Raw genomic sequence first — 15485 nt, 5'->3', positions numbered from 1 at the left:
CATATTTGTAGAGGCAGACTGCTAAGCTAATAGTTTTGTGACTGTACCGTACAATGGGATGAGTAGGGTTTGCGGGGAGAGTTGGGTTATGAATGGGGAGAGAAGGGATGAAAGGGGGGTGAGATGGGGTTTTTAGGCTACTGCTACAAAAATAATGTATTCTAATTTAAAATGGAGCTATACTCATAATAAAAAAAGATCCAACAATCTTCCAAAATCACCTTTGTATGAAATCCCATCTCACCCCAATTACGAGGGACTACGGGGTGAGGTGGGATTTCCTGTTTATCGTCAAAGTTATGAAATGTGACTACCCAAAATAAAATAAAAACTAAAATACAAACGTCCGGAACACATATTATATACACCATTCAGTTTGCATATGTAAAAATAAAATGTTATCGAGGTTTGAATGTCAGTTGTCCCTAATTATCCCATTTTACGGTACCTACTTCGTAAGCTAACTTTAAGGTATACTCGGGTAAGACCGGACTATTTTTCGTCATGTTGGAAGGGCAATACAATAGTACATTTCGATTCTAGTGCGGAAAGTATGTCATTACTTCACGAGTACCAAGATATCTTGCCACGAGCCGTGGGCGAGTGGCAAGACTCGGGACGAGTGAAGAATGACATTTCCGCACGTGTATCGAACGACGTTTTTTAATACAGTTGCGAAAAAATAAGAAAGGCAACAACTAAGGAATGGAATTCGAAAGTCGAAACTTTTATATTATTAATTCTGTGACATCATTGACATTGACATTATGAAGAGGTGTTTTTCTAGCTTTTATTCGACTAGAATGAACCCACTTCAATGAAAGTTTTTTTTTTCAAATGCATGTTCTATAAGACAGAAACAATTGTAAATATTAATACATAGTACTATTATTACCTAAATATCGACGATTATTTGTGTATCGTATATTTATATAAACAATATCGAATGTTGCCTTTGGAAACTTAAAACATTCTTGCAGTAATAGGCCAGGAAATAAATGCCCAAAAAAAGGTATAGAGGGAAATGCAAGGAACACAATTTTTAATTTCGTAGCTTTGTTTGGACTAGTTAGGAGATGAACATATCAAAAGTCCCCGGCCATAACCCTGGTGCTGGGAGGGAGAGGGGGGTTTGAAGGTTCCATTTTTCGGTTTTTTGATTATATCTCGGAAACTATGCGTCTGAGCGACTTGGCTACTTATACAAAATGAAAAGAGATTTAATTTGTTACAAGTTTTATTCAGTTAAGTTTTTCGATATCTTGTATAGTTTTTGAAATATCCGCTCTTCAAGGTTTATTTAGGGCTCTCATTTTTATCTTGATTATCTACATCGGTGAAGCTGCTAGGCCGGGTTTGGGATCGTTTTCGTGTAAATCGGGGGCGCTCAATTCATTTATGGTATCAAAATTGACACCATTCCTAAGTAAAAACAAAATTTAAAAAAATGATTTCTTATAAAACTCCTCTTTACGCTTAAACCGCCGAACCGATTTCGTTGAAATTTGGTACAGAGATGGTTTGAGTCCCGGGACAGTACATAGGATAGTTTTTATAACCAAAATCATCTTTTAAGGGTGTGAAAAGTGGGGTGGAAATTTGTATGGGGAATCAATAACCGCTGAACCTATTTAAAAAATATTTGGGGTGGTCTACATGTTTGATTTAGTTGATAATGATACCAAACATAACTTCAAACCTAAATTTAAACAGCTGAATTCCCCTCACACCAAATTTCACACCTTCAAAGTATGATTTTTGAGATAAAAACTATATTATATCCTGTCTCGGGACTTAAAACACCTATTTACCAAATTTCAACTAAATCGGTTCAGCGGTTTAAGCGTGAAGAGGAGTTTAAAAAAAGTTATTTGTTTAAAGTTTATATGTTTTTACTTCGGAAAGGTGTATTGTTGATACCATAAATGAATTCAGCAGCCCCGATTCATACGAAAACGTTACCAAACCCGGCCTAGCAGCTTTACTGATGTAGATAATCAAGATAAAAATTAGAGCCCTAAATAAACCTTCAACAGCGGATATCTCAAAAATTATACAAGATATCGACTGACTTGACTGAATAAAACTTGTAACAAATTAAATCTCTTTTCATTTTGTATAAGTAGCCAAGTCGCTCAGACGCATAGTTTCCGAGATAAAATCAAAAACCGAAAAATGGAACCTTCAAACCCCCCTCTCCCCCCCAGCACCAGGGTTACGGCCGGGGACTTTTGATATGTTCATCTCCTAACTAGTCCAAACAAAGCTAGGAAGTTAAAAATTGTGTTCCTTGAATTTCTCTCTATACCTTCTTATCGCTTGGCCTATAAGAAAATACGCCTCTTCTTTGACAACGCCTGTCAAACGTTCCATTCAGACAACTTATTAAGAACGGTTTTTCAACATTAAAAAATAAACGTGTTATAATACTTATAATGATGAAGAGGTAAGTAATAAAATATGAAATATGCATATTTTTCGTATTCTTACATTAACAGTAGGTTTTTATGTTGATTACGACGCTTAAAGGAAACTAATATTAACACTCATCAATAAGTAGTCATAAATTGGAACAAGTAAAAATTTTAAAAAATTGGAAAAGTAAAAAGCACTAGTAAAAGTAGTACTTTTAATAGATAAAACAAGCCTGTTTAGCGTGCGGAAATTTGGTTTTCGCGAACTAGTGCTTTTTACTTTTCCAATTTTTTAAAATTTTTACTTGTTCCAATTTATGACTACTTATTGATGAGTGTTAATATTAAAAGTAGCCCTTTTTGAGCAACTGTATTAAAAAAAAAATTGAATGTTGTGATAAGTTCTTCATCATAATAATATGTAAGTGTAATAGGTAAATATACTCGTAATCGCGAGCTAAATGCGAAGTCGAGTATGAGTCGAGTTTAACCATTGTTAGATTTTTAAAGCCTAGCTTTACCTACTGTTGATTAGAGTGGTATTCCACATTCCACCTGTCCAATATTTGATCAAATGTGCATTACGTCTCACTCTCTTTAAGCAAAATGTGAGACGCAAAAACACAAATTTGATCAAATATTGGACAGGTGGAAATGGTGGAATACCACCCCTTAGCGTACTTCTTACGCAATATCCGCAGCATTAGGTTATATTTGGTCAAATTTGGTCATACATATAGTTTGTCACAGGACTGTCTCATTTCAACCATAAGTAGATAAAGAGAATCATACTATCTTTGTCTTACACTAGTACTAGCACCCAAAAGAAAAGGATGAGTATAGTTTTTTTTGTTCTTATTTACTGCCAATTTGATTGACCAACTATACCTACATACCCAGATATAAGTACCTAGGTAATTTATTATTATTGTATATTTAGTATAGACATAGCAATTGCATTAATTCCTAATTTATTACTCGTAATCACAATGTTAAACTCTGCTTTACAATGTGCGCATGTGCCATGTGCCTGTGTAATTCTGGGGGCATGGTAGTGCCTCCGACAAGACAAAACAAAGAGCACTGCCTAGGACTACCCTTTCTCCAAGATTTCCGACGTTAAATATGACGGCTACTAATTGTTTTATGTAACTTAGTGACGCATTCTCATGTAATAGGTACGCTAAGGAAAACTTTTGAACTGTAGATTCTTTCACCTAGTAGTTGGCAGCATACCAAAGCACTTACGGCACTGTCTACTGTCCGCATCACCAGAGAATTATGTAGTCATCACCTCATCTAAATTCACTAACATGATGATATCTCAGAGAATAAGGTGATACATTTTTAATTAAGAAAAATCGTAGCTAAAGTGGCATCGCGTTATTGTATGAATCTTATGCTTTTGATGAATGAAACCTATCTTTTTAAGTAGTTCTGCGCTTTCGCATTTAAAATTCTGTAACGGAAAAAATATGTTTGCAAACTTTTGTCATATCTGAGTAATTCTAGATATCAGTGTAGGTAGTCTGACTTCTATAATAGTCTAACCCGTTCGTATAAAAATACCGCAAATCGATGTACAGGTTAGCCGTTTGGAACACACATACTAGAGGCCAAAACAAAATTTTTGACCCGAAGTTCCTAAAAAAATTTCGCTGCGGCCCCCCCGACCAAAAAAAAATCTGCCATATCGTGTCTGGCTGGAGGAGCCCAAACTTGGTATGTTTCGAAAAAAAAATTTTTTTTTCCATACAAAAAAAATAATGTTTTACCACTCCCCCCGCAGCGAAATTTTTTTAGGAACTGGGTCAAAAATTTTGTTTTTGCCTCTAGTATGTGTGTGCCAAACGGCTAACCTGTACATCGATTTGCGGTATTCCTTTGAAATTGGGGTCGAGCGGCTTCCGCTATAATATTTAGCCTTCTTATGTCTTATTTATTATTCTTATTTTTTTATAATTTACTGATTTTACTGATTCAGAACCTAGATGATAATATTCCCTCAGATCCTGAGAAAAAGCTATCATTACTCATAATAAAATTAGTAAGCACACATAATATGCCCATTTGCCTAAATTATAACCTATAAAAAAATATGTTCAATTTATTTTAGAAATTTTTTCTTGAGTCTGACATGTGTTTAATCCAGTTTAAAGTCAACCCATATCGCTTGCATGTTTCTATTGAGGTCATACGTTTATCCCACATGCATCAGCGTAAGAAGTTTTCCAAGAAATATTTTCGGCCATGATTCCGGGAATGGAAATCTAGAAATGTGTGGCGCCAAACGCCAAACACCGCAGGTCTATTGTTAGTGTTAGTGCGCGACGACTTATATTTACCACTAGGACATACTGGAGGACAATGAACGTTTGAAAACGAAAATAGTTATTTTCATTTCTCATGCTCTGAAAGAGGGTCATTGTTGTTCTAAAAGGTGCGCAGAAAATGATACGTGTCTGCACTAGAGCATTTTACGTTCTAAGTACGACTTTTTTAATTTTTTTACGATACGCAATTGAAATTTGAGTTTAAATAGATTTGTAATAAATTTTTCATTTTGATATTTGACTCTCCATTCCATAAATAACGATACTTTTGTCTGAATTGTTAATTGAAAGTACCCTCAAGAAATACTATAAAAATGTATACTTAGTCATGTTTTAAAAAAAATACATGCATTTTACTTTCCTCGTATTCGAAATGAAAAGTAGAGTGTTTAACTCGGGTGAAAGGCATCATTTCTGCCTCGGACTATTGGCGCTCTCACTGCATTCGAGCGCCAAAATACCTCGGCAGAAATGAGTGCCTTTCGTCCCTTGGTTAACAATCTACTATTGTTTTACAAGGGAGCAAAGTTGTTGTTTAACCTCTCTATCACGAGAGGTTAAACAACACTGGTTTGTACGTTGTAGTAAAACACACAACACAAATATTGATACCCGAGCAAGCTAGACTCCGACTATGTATAAAGAAAGATAGATTTAACTCCGTAATAGATAGATACAGTCTAAGGAAAAAACGTGCCTCGAAAATCAAGAAAATTTGATTCTCGTTCAGAGGGCGCTACTAGTTTTGGCCTACAGTCGTATAGATGGCGTTGACGGTTTCGTTTGTTATTTAACAATTTTAACGCATATCAGTGAAAGAACATGGGTCAAAATCATAAAAATAATTAATGCAAATAAAAAAAATCATTTATCTATATTTAAATACATTCTATCGTATTTTTATAAATCTTCATTTTTAGTTTTAAAGTGTGTCGACAGATGGCAGTGAATTTACTGGGGTTACAAAATTTACTATGACAGTACCGCTCTAGTATAAGTTACTCTATGGTATAAATATGCCTGTGATATGCATATTCATAGCATAGCGATTATAGCGAATGAATGATAGTATCAATCTCACTTAGTTATTTTCTGTATTCCACTACCTAATCTCAGCATTACTTTGATTTATATTTAGTACTTAGGATTTAAAGAATAACATATGTAAGCAACATTTCTGTTACATGCATGCCGTGTTTGCCTGTAATTGGGTGAATACTCAAGCAATTTTATTTCATAACTCGTCATTTATAAGTATTTTTTATATTGCACTCGTTGGCAAACCTAAATAAAATAAAAAAGAATGTTTTATTTTGAGTTAATCAAGCGTTATATTGATGTAGTTTATCGTTACGTGTTTGGCATTTCGAAAACTTACTTAGCACATACAGATAGAGTGTAAGTCTTTATACATATTTATGCGAACGTAGGTAGGTATCCAGGACAATCCAGGTAAGGTGCCAGTAAATAGTATATACAGTTTTATACGTAGCGAAAGTGGCATCGTGTTATTGTATGAATCTTATGCTTTTTTATGAACGAAACCTATCTTTTTAAGAGTCCCCGGCAAGCTCGGCCGAATTGCACTTTCCCATAGAAACGTAGTAGTTCCGCTCTCATTTTTTTTTTATATATTTAGGAAACAAACAGTCACATACAGATAAGTTTAAACATGCAGATATACAATAAGACCTATAGTTCCATTAATTATAACATACTGATATTGATAACAAGTAGAAACAGGGCTTGCTCGGCACTGCCTATAAATAGGAAGATACACAGAAGTAACAATTGGATACACAACTAATAAAGCTAAACTATTTTAAAACTACGTGTTGGATTGTAATGAAACTTTGCACATACAAAGACATGAAGTATATCTAGGTCTGAAATTAGTTTATATAGCTCCAGTTTATAAAACAAACGAAATAAAGCAAAACCAAATTTTGTATGAAAAACTGAAATTCGCTGTCTTTTTAACTATGGTATCTGAAGCTACATAAACTAATTACAGACATAGATGTACTTTATCCTATTGTAAAATTTTGTAAAATTGTTTTTTTCATAAGTACAAAGTTTTAGAGCAATAAAGCTAGTCGTTTTAAAATGAGAGCGGAACTACGTTTGCAGGACACCCTTAAGCAGTTCAGCGCTTTCGTATAAAAAATTCTGTAACGGAAAAAATATGTTTGCTTTTCATATCTGAGTAATTCTAGATATCAGTACGTAGGTAGTCCAACTTCTATAATATTTAGCCTTCTTATGTTTTATCTATTAATTTTATTATATGTACTTATCTATAATTTACTGATTTTTACTGATTCAGAATTTTCTTAAGTCTGACATATGTCTAATCCGGTTTAAAGTCAACCCATATCCCATTGCATGTTTCTATTGAGTTCCTATTACGTTTATCCCACATGCATCAGCGTAAGAAGTTTTCGATTAAATATTTTCCGCCATGATTCCGGGAATGGAAACCTAGAAATGTGTGGCGCAAAACACCGCAGGTCTATTATTAATGTTAAGGGGCCCACTGACTATCAGTCCGCCGGACGATATCGGCTTGTCAGTTGTTCGTACTGTCAAATTTTTGTTCTAACTGACAGGCCGATAACGTCCGGCGGACTACAGTTAGTAGGCCCCTTTAATGCGCGACGATTTATATTTACCACTAGGACAGACTGGAGGACATAATGAACGTTTGAAAACGAAAATAGTTAAGTATTTGTTTTACAATGAGGGAGCAAACACTGATTTGTAGTAACACACAATTTAACCCAATATGTATGCTTATTCATAGCATAGCGAATACATGTTTTATTATGAATGTAGTCAACCGTTATATTGATGTACATAGTTTATCGTTACGTGTTTGGCATCTCGAAAACTTAAAGGTGTTATACTTAGCACATGCAGATAGAGTGTAAGTCCTAATATGTACACATTTATGCGAACGTAGGTAGGTGTCCAGGACAAATGACAATCCAGGTAAGGTGCCCACTCCAGCTCCAGGCAAGTATAAGGGCCAAAGAACTTGAGAGATAGAGATCTTTATTTGCATACCAGGTATTTTAGATACATGGTACATGGACCCTGCATGGAAAGGGTGTAGCAAAATAGGAAGTTTACAATATCACACAACTTTAGACAAATTATGTGTAAATATTATATTAAAGTAAACTTCAAGCAATCCGATGGACATCAGGTTATTCAAGTATATTAACGGAGACGAGTTGCACTGTAATTTACGAACTTTTAAGAGTAACGGCCAAGTTGTCCTTTATTTAAATGGGATATCAATGAGGTCCGGTAAGTACAATTACACAGACAGTTTGATGCAACCGGTCCTTGGTACCCATGTTTATTTTTACGAGTCCTTTTATTTTTACCCTCTACCCGTAATATTTCCACTCTTCCAGAGCTTTCTACAAACTGTATTAACTCAAGGTGGCCATATGTAACAAGCTGCTCCTAGCCAGTTAAATCCAGTTTGAAGGGAACTTTAAACATTAATTAGCTTCGCAAAGTTTTGCAACTGGGAAAGTTGAGGAGTTAGATAAGCGTGAAATCTACTGGTAACTAGATAGGTATGGTATGGTATGTAGACATCGTTATTATGATGTCCTAGTCATATGAAAACTGCATTACTGTTTTAAATGGTGGCACTCGTGATTTATTTATACATCTCTATATCTCTCTATTCTTTCCAACATTTAAGCATTTTGGCGTGCCATGAGCTGCTGACGTAGTCTTGGACTATGTCGAGATAGGGCTTAATCAATAAGCTAAGGCCCTCTCGAGTACCGTAATGACGGAAAGCCATGTATCCCTGATACCTTAGTGTTGTCAAAGCGGTGACGCCAGTGACACAGATATTTCAAGGGCACTGCAATTAATTAGGTACATGACTAGGTAGTCAGCTCTGCTGCTGTTAATATCTTCCTAGCTAGGTAGCTGTAGATGGTATATGGTATCCAATCATCTAACCTATAGGTATTATATTTATTATATAAATGATTAAAGGTATTTTTACAGTATTACGTACCCGTACATTGTAATGTGAGGCACCCAAGCACCGAGTGAGGCAGAGCATAAAGTAGCAAGGACGACGAGTTCAGAATATGAAAATTTTCTTTGTTCATACTTGTTACAAGTTATAAATGAATGCCAAGACTGCAGTCAATTAATCAGTCTCTTTGTATAAGAGAGAATATTATGCGTGATGACCCGTTGCTTTATTTAACATGCTCCTGATATAGTTACTATTGCATTCATAAGTATATATCTGTACTTTAGTTCATTTAATAATTTTCTGTATTGCTGTATATTCTTTATTAGACCGCTTTTTCCAGCGCCAACTATTTAACTTCAACTCTTATAAAGACGAAAGTGGAGGACCCGCGCGAAATCGCCTTTTCATACAAACGTAGTCCTCATTTTCCTCCCTAAATTTTAACATTATTGAAAATATTTTGACACAATTTGTTGTATATCAACCACAGCTATACACCTAGGTACTTTTGATTTTTTTCAAATTTTTAATTATTATAAGAGGTAGGATAGGAGCATTTAAAAATTTATATGATATTTGTTTTTCGCAGCTAACTTTTACAATAACCAAAAAATCTAAAAAAGTCAAACGTAGGTAAAAATGATTTCCATAATGTCAATATCCAGAGAAGAAAATCGGGACTACGTTTGTATGGAGAACGGCCGTCCCCTTTCCTCTTAATAATATATTTACGCAATTCTGGGTAAGCTACGTTGTTTTGTTGATTGTGTAATCGATGTTTTTGTAGTGTAATGGTGGATGGTAAATTAAATTTATATATGGTACTGTCAGGTAGAAAAAGTCTTTATATATATATTATCGTTGCCTGTTGCCACGTGTTTGAATTATTAATAAGCCTTACTGACATACGTTTGCTAATTAATTCTAGTGTCTCAAATCATCGCACCGCAGCAGCCAGCGCATCAAAGGAAGGACACAGATGTACGATGGATGGATGCGGAGGGACGGTGGGAGAGTGTTTTTATTGGAAATGGAATAACTAGTTGAGCTAAAGAACTCTACTTATGATTTCATAAGCAAATCACTTGCAAAAGTTATCAAAAAAAATTGCTTTTGCATGTGGCAAAGATAGCGAAATGTAAAACGGATATGTATTTATATGACTAATTTGTGTTTTACTGTTCCCGATAGCTAAGCATAATATGGAAACACTAATTAGGTAGGTACTTCTAACCACAATGTTGTACAGACCAAATTTATATAATTAAGTGCAATATAAAGTTCTTAACTTTCGAGAACAGAAGAGATAGCAAAAAAAAGCGGCATAATAAAGCCACATGCAGTCGCAAGCCATGTTAAGCAATAATAAACTCTGTCCTATTCTTACCTGGCCTCAAAAACTAAATCCTTCCTTCGCAGTAGTGGTCGGAAGATGTATGCCGTATGAAATGCACCAAATCGTGGCGCATAGCAGTGCGCCCGTGTATAGCAATAAACGTTTCAATACACATTCGAGACAAGTCCCAATGAACGTCCAAAGTCAACTTTTTAACCAATAGTTTCCCCCAACATCTCACAGGGGATTTAACACAAAAGTTATACAGTTTTGCAGTCCTATACGCCGCAGATTGCGAGATCACTGTCAATTCACTGATTTATACTGTTCTTACTTGACGCCGGAGCGTATTTTACGCATTGTAATTACTATAATTATAGGATAGCACGAAGTGGTTAGATATGGAGTATTTTTGTCAACGTGTTATTGTTTACGCGAGGCGTCAGGCGCGGATTCGTCTCGCACTGTACAGCGATGTGGCGAGGCCGAGGCAACGAAAGCGAGATAACGAAATGGGACTGGTCGCGTTGACATCGATTCTACTTCGGGCGCGCTCGGTCGGCCGCTGGTGGGAGGTTGGAACTTCGGGACTTGGCGCGGTGTTTTAAATGTTAAAAAAGTTCAAGACTTCCCGAAATGTAGGCTGCAAAATTGAATGGCCACTTTATTTACCTGAATTAATCTATGTGATACTAAGATGTATTTAAGAAGTGAAGCCAACCCAGATTTTTGATGCAGGGGGGGGGGGGGGGTTAAGCGTAGGCGACGTTTAAGGTTAATAATTATTGATATAATTATTGCTTAAGTTTAGGTTCTAAGTGAAGTTTAGTATCATTTTCAACTAAATCAAAGATGTAGACGTAATAGATTTCATCTAAATCGGTTCAGCGGTTACTGATTCCTCATACAATTCTACACCATCCTTTTCACTTTTAATGGATTTTTTGGACAAAAACTATCCTATGATTTTCTCCGGGACTCAAACTATATATGTATATACCAAATTTTATCTAAATCGGTTCAGCGGTTATTGAATCCCCATACAAATTTCCACCTCCCTTTTCGCACCCTTAGGGAAATGATTTTTGGGATAAAAACTATCCTATGTTCTTCCCTGGGACTCAAATTAACTCTATACCAAATTTAAACTAAATTGTTTCAGCGGTTTAAGGGTGAAGAGGAATTAAAAAAAACCGGCCAAATGCTAGTCGGACTCGCGTTGGTTCCGTATATTACACAATTTAAACAATGTATTTTTGATGTGAAACGTGAGTGAAATGTCTTTAAAAAACCCGTAGGGGTCAGATCAAAAACAAAGTAATTAAGTCCGACTCACGCTTGATTGCAATTTCTAATAGGTTTTCCTGTAATCTATAGGTAAAGATCTATTTTGTTTATTTTTTTCAAAATTTTTGACCCAGTAGTTTCGGAGATAAAGGGGGGGAATGGTGATTTTTTGCCTATTTTCTTGAATAACTAATTGTTTATCCTAAAATTATAATAAAAATATATTTGAGATTCTCACAATGAGCTCTTTCATTTGATATATAACACAATATAGTTTGAAAAACTTTATTTTTTAATTTTCTCATTTACCCCCAAAAGTGGCCCCTATGTTTAAAATTCATTTGTTTGCGTTACATGTCCGTCTTTGGGTCACAAACTTACATATTTATACCAAATTTCAACTTAATTGGTCCAGTAATTTCGGAAAAATAGGCTGTGACAGACGGACAGACAGACGCACGAGTGATCCTATAAGGGTTCCGTTTTTTCCTTTTGAGGTACGGTAAAAAGTATTTTTTTAAAAATATTTTTTGTGTTTTTACTTCGGAATGGTGTCACTTTCATATCATAAATGAATTCGGCATCCCTGATTTATACGAAAACGATACCAAACTTGGCCTAGTAGCTTAACTGATGTAGATATCAAGACTAAGGTGAGGTAACCTAATAGTACTGGTGTGCCTTTCAGAGAGATCGATTTTTAAAAACCGGCCAAGTGCGAGTCGGACTCGCGCACCGAGGGTTCCGTACTTTTTAGTATTTGTTGTTAGAAATACATCATCTGTGAAAATTTCAACTGTAGCTATCACGGTTTATGAGATACAGGCTGGTGACAGACAGACGGACAGCGGAGTCTTAGTAATAGGGTCCCGTTTTTACCCTTTGGGTACGGAACCCTAAAAACCAAGGGCGAGAGGGTATCGAGGGCTGAATGTTACGAGTAGAAACATTTTTTGGACGATTTCCAACGTGAGGACCATTCCGTATCCAAAGGGTAAAAACAGGACCCTATTACTAAGACTTCGCTGTATGTCTGTCCGTTTGTCACCAGGCTGTGTCTCATGAACCGTGATAGCTAGACAGTTGAAATTTTCACTGATGATGTATTTCTGTTGCCGCTATAACAACAAATACATTACAAAATAAAAGTTAATTACTCTGATAGTTTTTGATTTTTGACGCTACATGCAAGTCAAAAACCTCTTCGGTATCAGCGTTAAAATAATGCTCTAACTTAATTGTTACATTAATAATTGGTTAAGTATATAAATGTATATGTATACTTAACCATGGATTAATTAATAAAAATATAATATTTAGTTCATAATATTGAAACAATTAAAAAAAGGTAAATAATCTAAAAGTGCTTACATATTATGATATTATATGTGATTAAGATTTTTTTTTAAACTAGTGCCTACGTCAATTCTTGAGATTAGTTGTCAAGCGGACTCCTTGGGATTAGGACTTGGGATTAGTTGAGAAGCGCTGGTGGCCTAGCGGTAAGAGCGCGCGACTTGCAATCCGGAGGTCGCGATTCAAACCCCGGCTCGTACCAATGAGTTTTTCGGAACTTATGTACGAAATATCATCTGATATTTACCAGTCGCTTTTCGGTGAAGGAAAACATCGTGAGGAAACCGGACTAATCCCAACAAGGCCTAGTTTCCCCTCTGGGTTGGAAGATCAGATAGCAGTCGCTTTCATAAAAACTAGTGCCTACGCCAATTCTTGGGATTAGTTGCCAAGCGGACCCCAGGCTCCCATGAGCCATGGCATAAATGCCGGGACAACGCGAGGAAGATGATGAGTTGTCAAGCGGACTCCAGGTTCTCATGAGCCGTGGCAAAATTCCGGGATAACGCGAGGAAGAAGAAAAGAAGTAGTTTAGAATTGTATACATACCTGCGTTATATTGCTATTAAATTTTATTTAGGCGTTAGTACTAATTTTATTTTATTTATTGATTATAAAAATACATAAGCAATACAGATCATGTCCAAGTCGCTTACATACTAAGTTACAAAATAGAAGATCTATAGAATAAGCAATCAAATACTATTAAAATACTTACATTTATAGTCATTTGTCAAATTTAAGATCATTTAGATAAACAAGATAGTACAAACTAAAATTTAAACAATATAAGTCATAATTATATGAATAATTAACAATAAATTTAATTCAAAACATAACTACATTAAAAAACAACATTAGCTAGGCTGTCGTCCAAAACCACCAACACTGTCGTCCACAAACACGTCAATGTGTGGGGCCTGCATTGACTGTGGGGATTGCAATTACTACCTACTATCTAAGGGGGTTGTGTCTACACACAAATCAAACACGAAAAGTGTACCTATTTTGAGCCTGACACGTCTCACGGCCAAAATATTAAGTAAACTTGACAGAAATAACTGCTACGTGTCAAAGAATCAAAGCCTACGAATCTACGAGACAGCTCTGTTTATGTAGTTATAGTTACGTACCTACTAATTTTACTTAGGGAGTAATAATAAGTATACAAAAAATTACAGCTCTCTAGCATTGTCCAAGACGAAGCTACGAGGGATCGAAAATACGGCGAACCGTGCCTAGAAAAGATACGAGTATGCACTGCCTTTTGCCCTTTGTCTCGTCTTGGCGGGGGCACGGCCGTGCCCCCAGATCTAACATTGATTAAATATAGGGCCATATCGTTAGATGCCATGGTAGGTTAACCGGTGTTTCCTTCCCTGCCTGGGAATATAAGTATTCGGTAGGTACTTATTCAAATATGTATCACAACAAAAAAACTTGTTATGTATTACTTAATATTTAAGTATATACTTAATTTAAATCGGTGCTCGTTAAATATTTCATTTCTCCATAAAGTTGGTGTTGTTGGTTCAATAAGTTGTTTTTTAATTATTCTGCATCACCTTGCCGTTGCGTCGACCAACTATCATAGATAGAAGATTTTCGACACTGAATTCATATGGAATTCATTACTTAATAAGATTTATAATTATGATGTTCAACATTGATCTCGTTGCAGACGAGGCTTCCGATTTATTGTTCCTCCTAATGAATTAATTGATCCTTTGTTCATTGATGAGCTCGTAGGTACGGTTAAGGACGAATTAACATAACTCTAATACACGAACATTATAGGTACCTGCTTGCTTCAATTCGCACATGTTAATTCACCTAAACATCTCAGACTTCTTGTATAATAAAGTAAATTGATAATCGTGCTCAAGTCTCCGTGAACAGCGGTTTTGGCGGACAATGCTCCATTTTTTTAAGATGTCCGAGTGGTTTTTTCGCCGGAAACAAAGCCATTATGTTAATATTAAATCGGTGTATTTCTGTGTCTACTGTGTGCGTGTCTGTACTTTCTATTATATTTAGTACGGGTAGTATTTGTTTTTTAATTTACGCAATCGGATCGATGATCTTATCTCCAGAGAGTGACAATGATGCATACGAAGGTACAGCAATCATATAAATAAATAAGTACTTACCTATAGGTTTTGTAACTGATATCTCTTATCATTAAATGTCACAAGAGAGCAATGACAAGATAATAATGATTTGGCAAAAGTGAGAAAAGAAAAGCGGTAGATAGGTAATCTTCCCTTAAAGACACTTAAAACCACTAGCCTCAATAGCCGGCTATCACTGGCTGTAGCCAGAGGCGATAGTCGCCTGCCCTAATGATCTTTGAACTCGATTAATCAGGACATTTACCCACGTAGCAGCATACCTAGATCTAGTACCTAAATACAAAAACATCGAAAGAAAAGGAAAGATACTTATGTTACTCCATAGTCAAAGTCAAGGCTACACCTTATAATTAGAGCATACCAGAAAAAACCCGCGCAAAAAGGCGTTTAAACGTTAGATAAATCCTTTCGCACTACTCACACCTGCGTTCCTAATCTGGCTCGGACTTGCTCAGAGATCAGAAACAAAGCAATCGGTTACTCATAATTCATAAACAAGAAGACTTTTTTCATTTATTAAAACCATTATCAGTTTATTCGTACTTTACCGTATGTTATGTTCATTTTGTGTCGCGGCTCGGTGCGGGTTGTGTGTATGTGTGTACGTCGCGG

The 15485-nt window shown here is 35.7% G+C and overlaps 1 protein-coding gene across 1 annotated transcript in view; it reads right to left on the bottom strand.

The window, feature by feature from the left end:
• The window catches only part of LOC134746788 (6-phosphofructo-2-kinase/fructose-2,6-bisphosphatase-like), a 31149-nt gene extending 20538 nt beyond the window's left edge, over positions 1-10611 (bottom strand). The window contains exon 1 of the mRNA XM_063681331.1: positions 10150-10611. The gene's annotated coding sequence lies outside the window, so the exon portion shown is untranslated. The remainder of the gene's footprint in view (positions 1-10149) is intronic.
• Between the last annotated feature and the right edge of the window lie 4874 nt (positions 10612-15485).

The sequence above is a fragment of the Cydia strobilella genome, chromosome 13 (assembly GCF_947568885.1).
Source record: "Cydia strobilella chromosome 13, ilCydStro3.1, whole genome shotgun sequence".
Lineage (NCBI taxonomy): Eukaryota > Metazoa > Arthropoda > Insecta > Lepidoptera > Tortricidae > Cydia > Cydia strobilella.
Note: the sequence above shows the minus strand (reverse complement) of the source record. Positions and strands in the feature narration are given on the sequence as shown.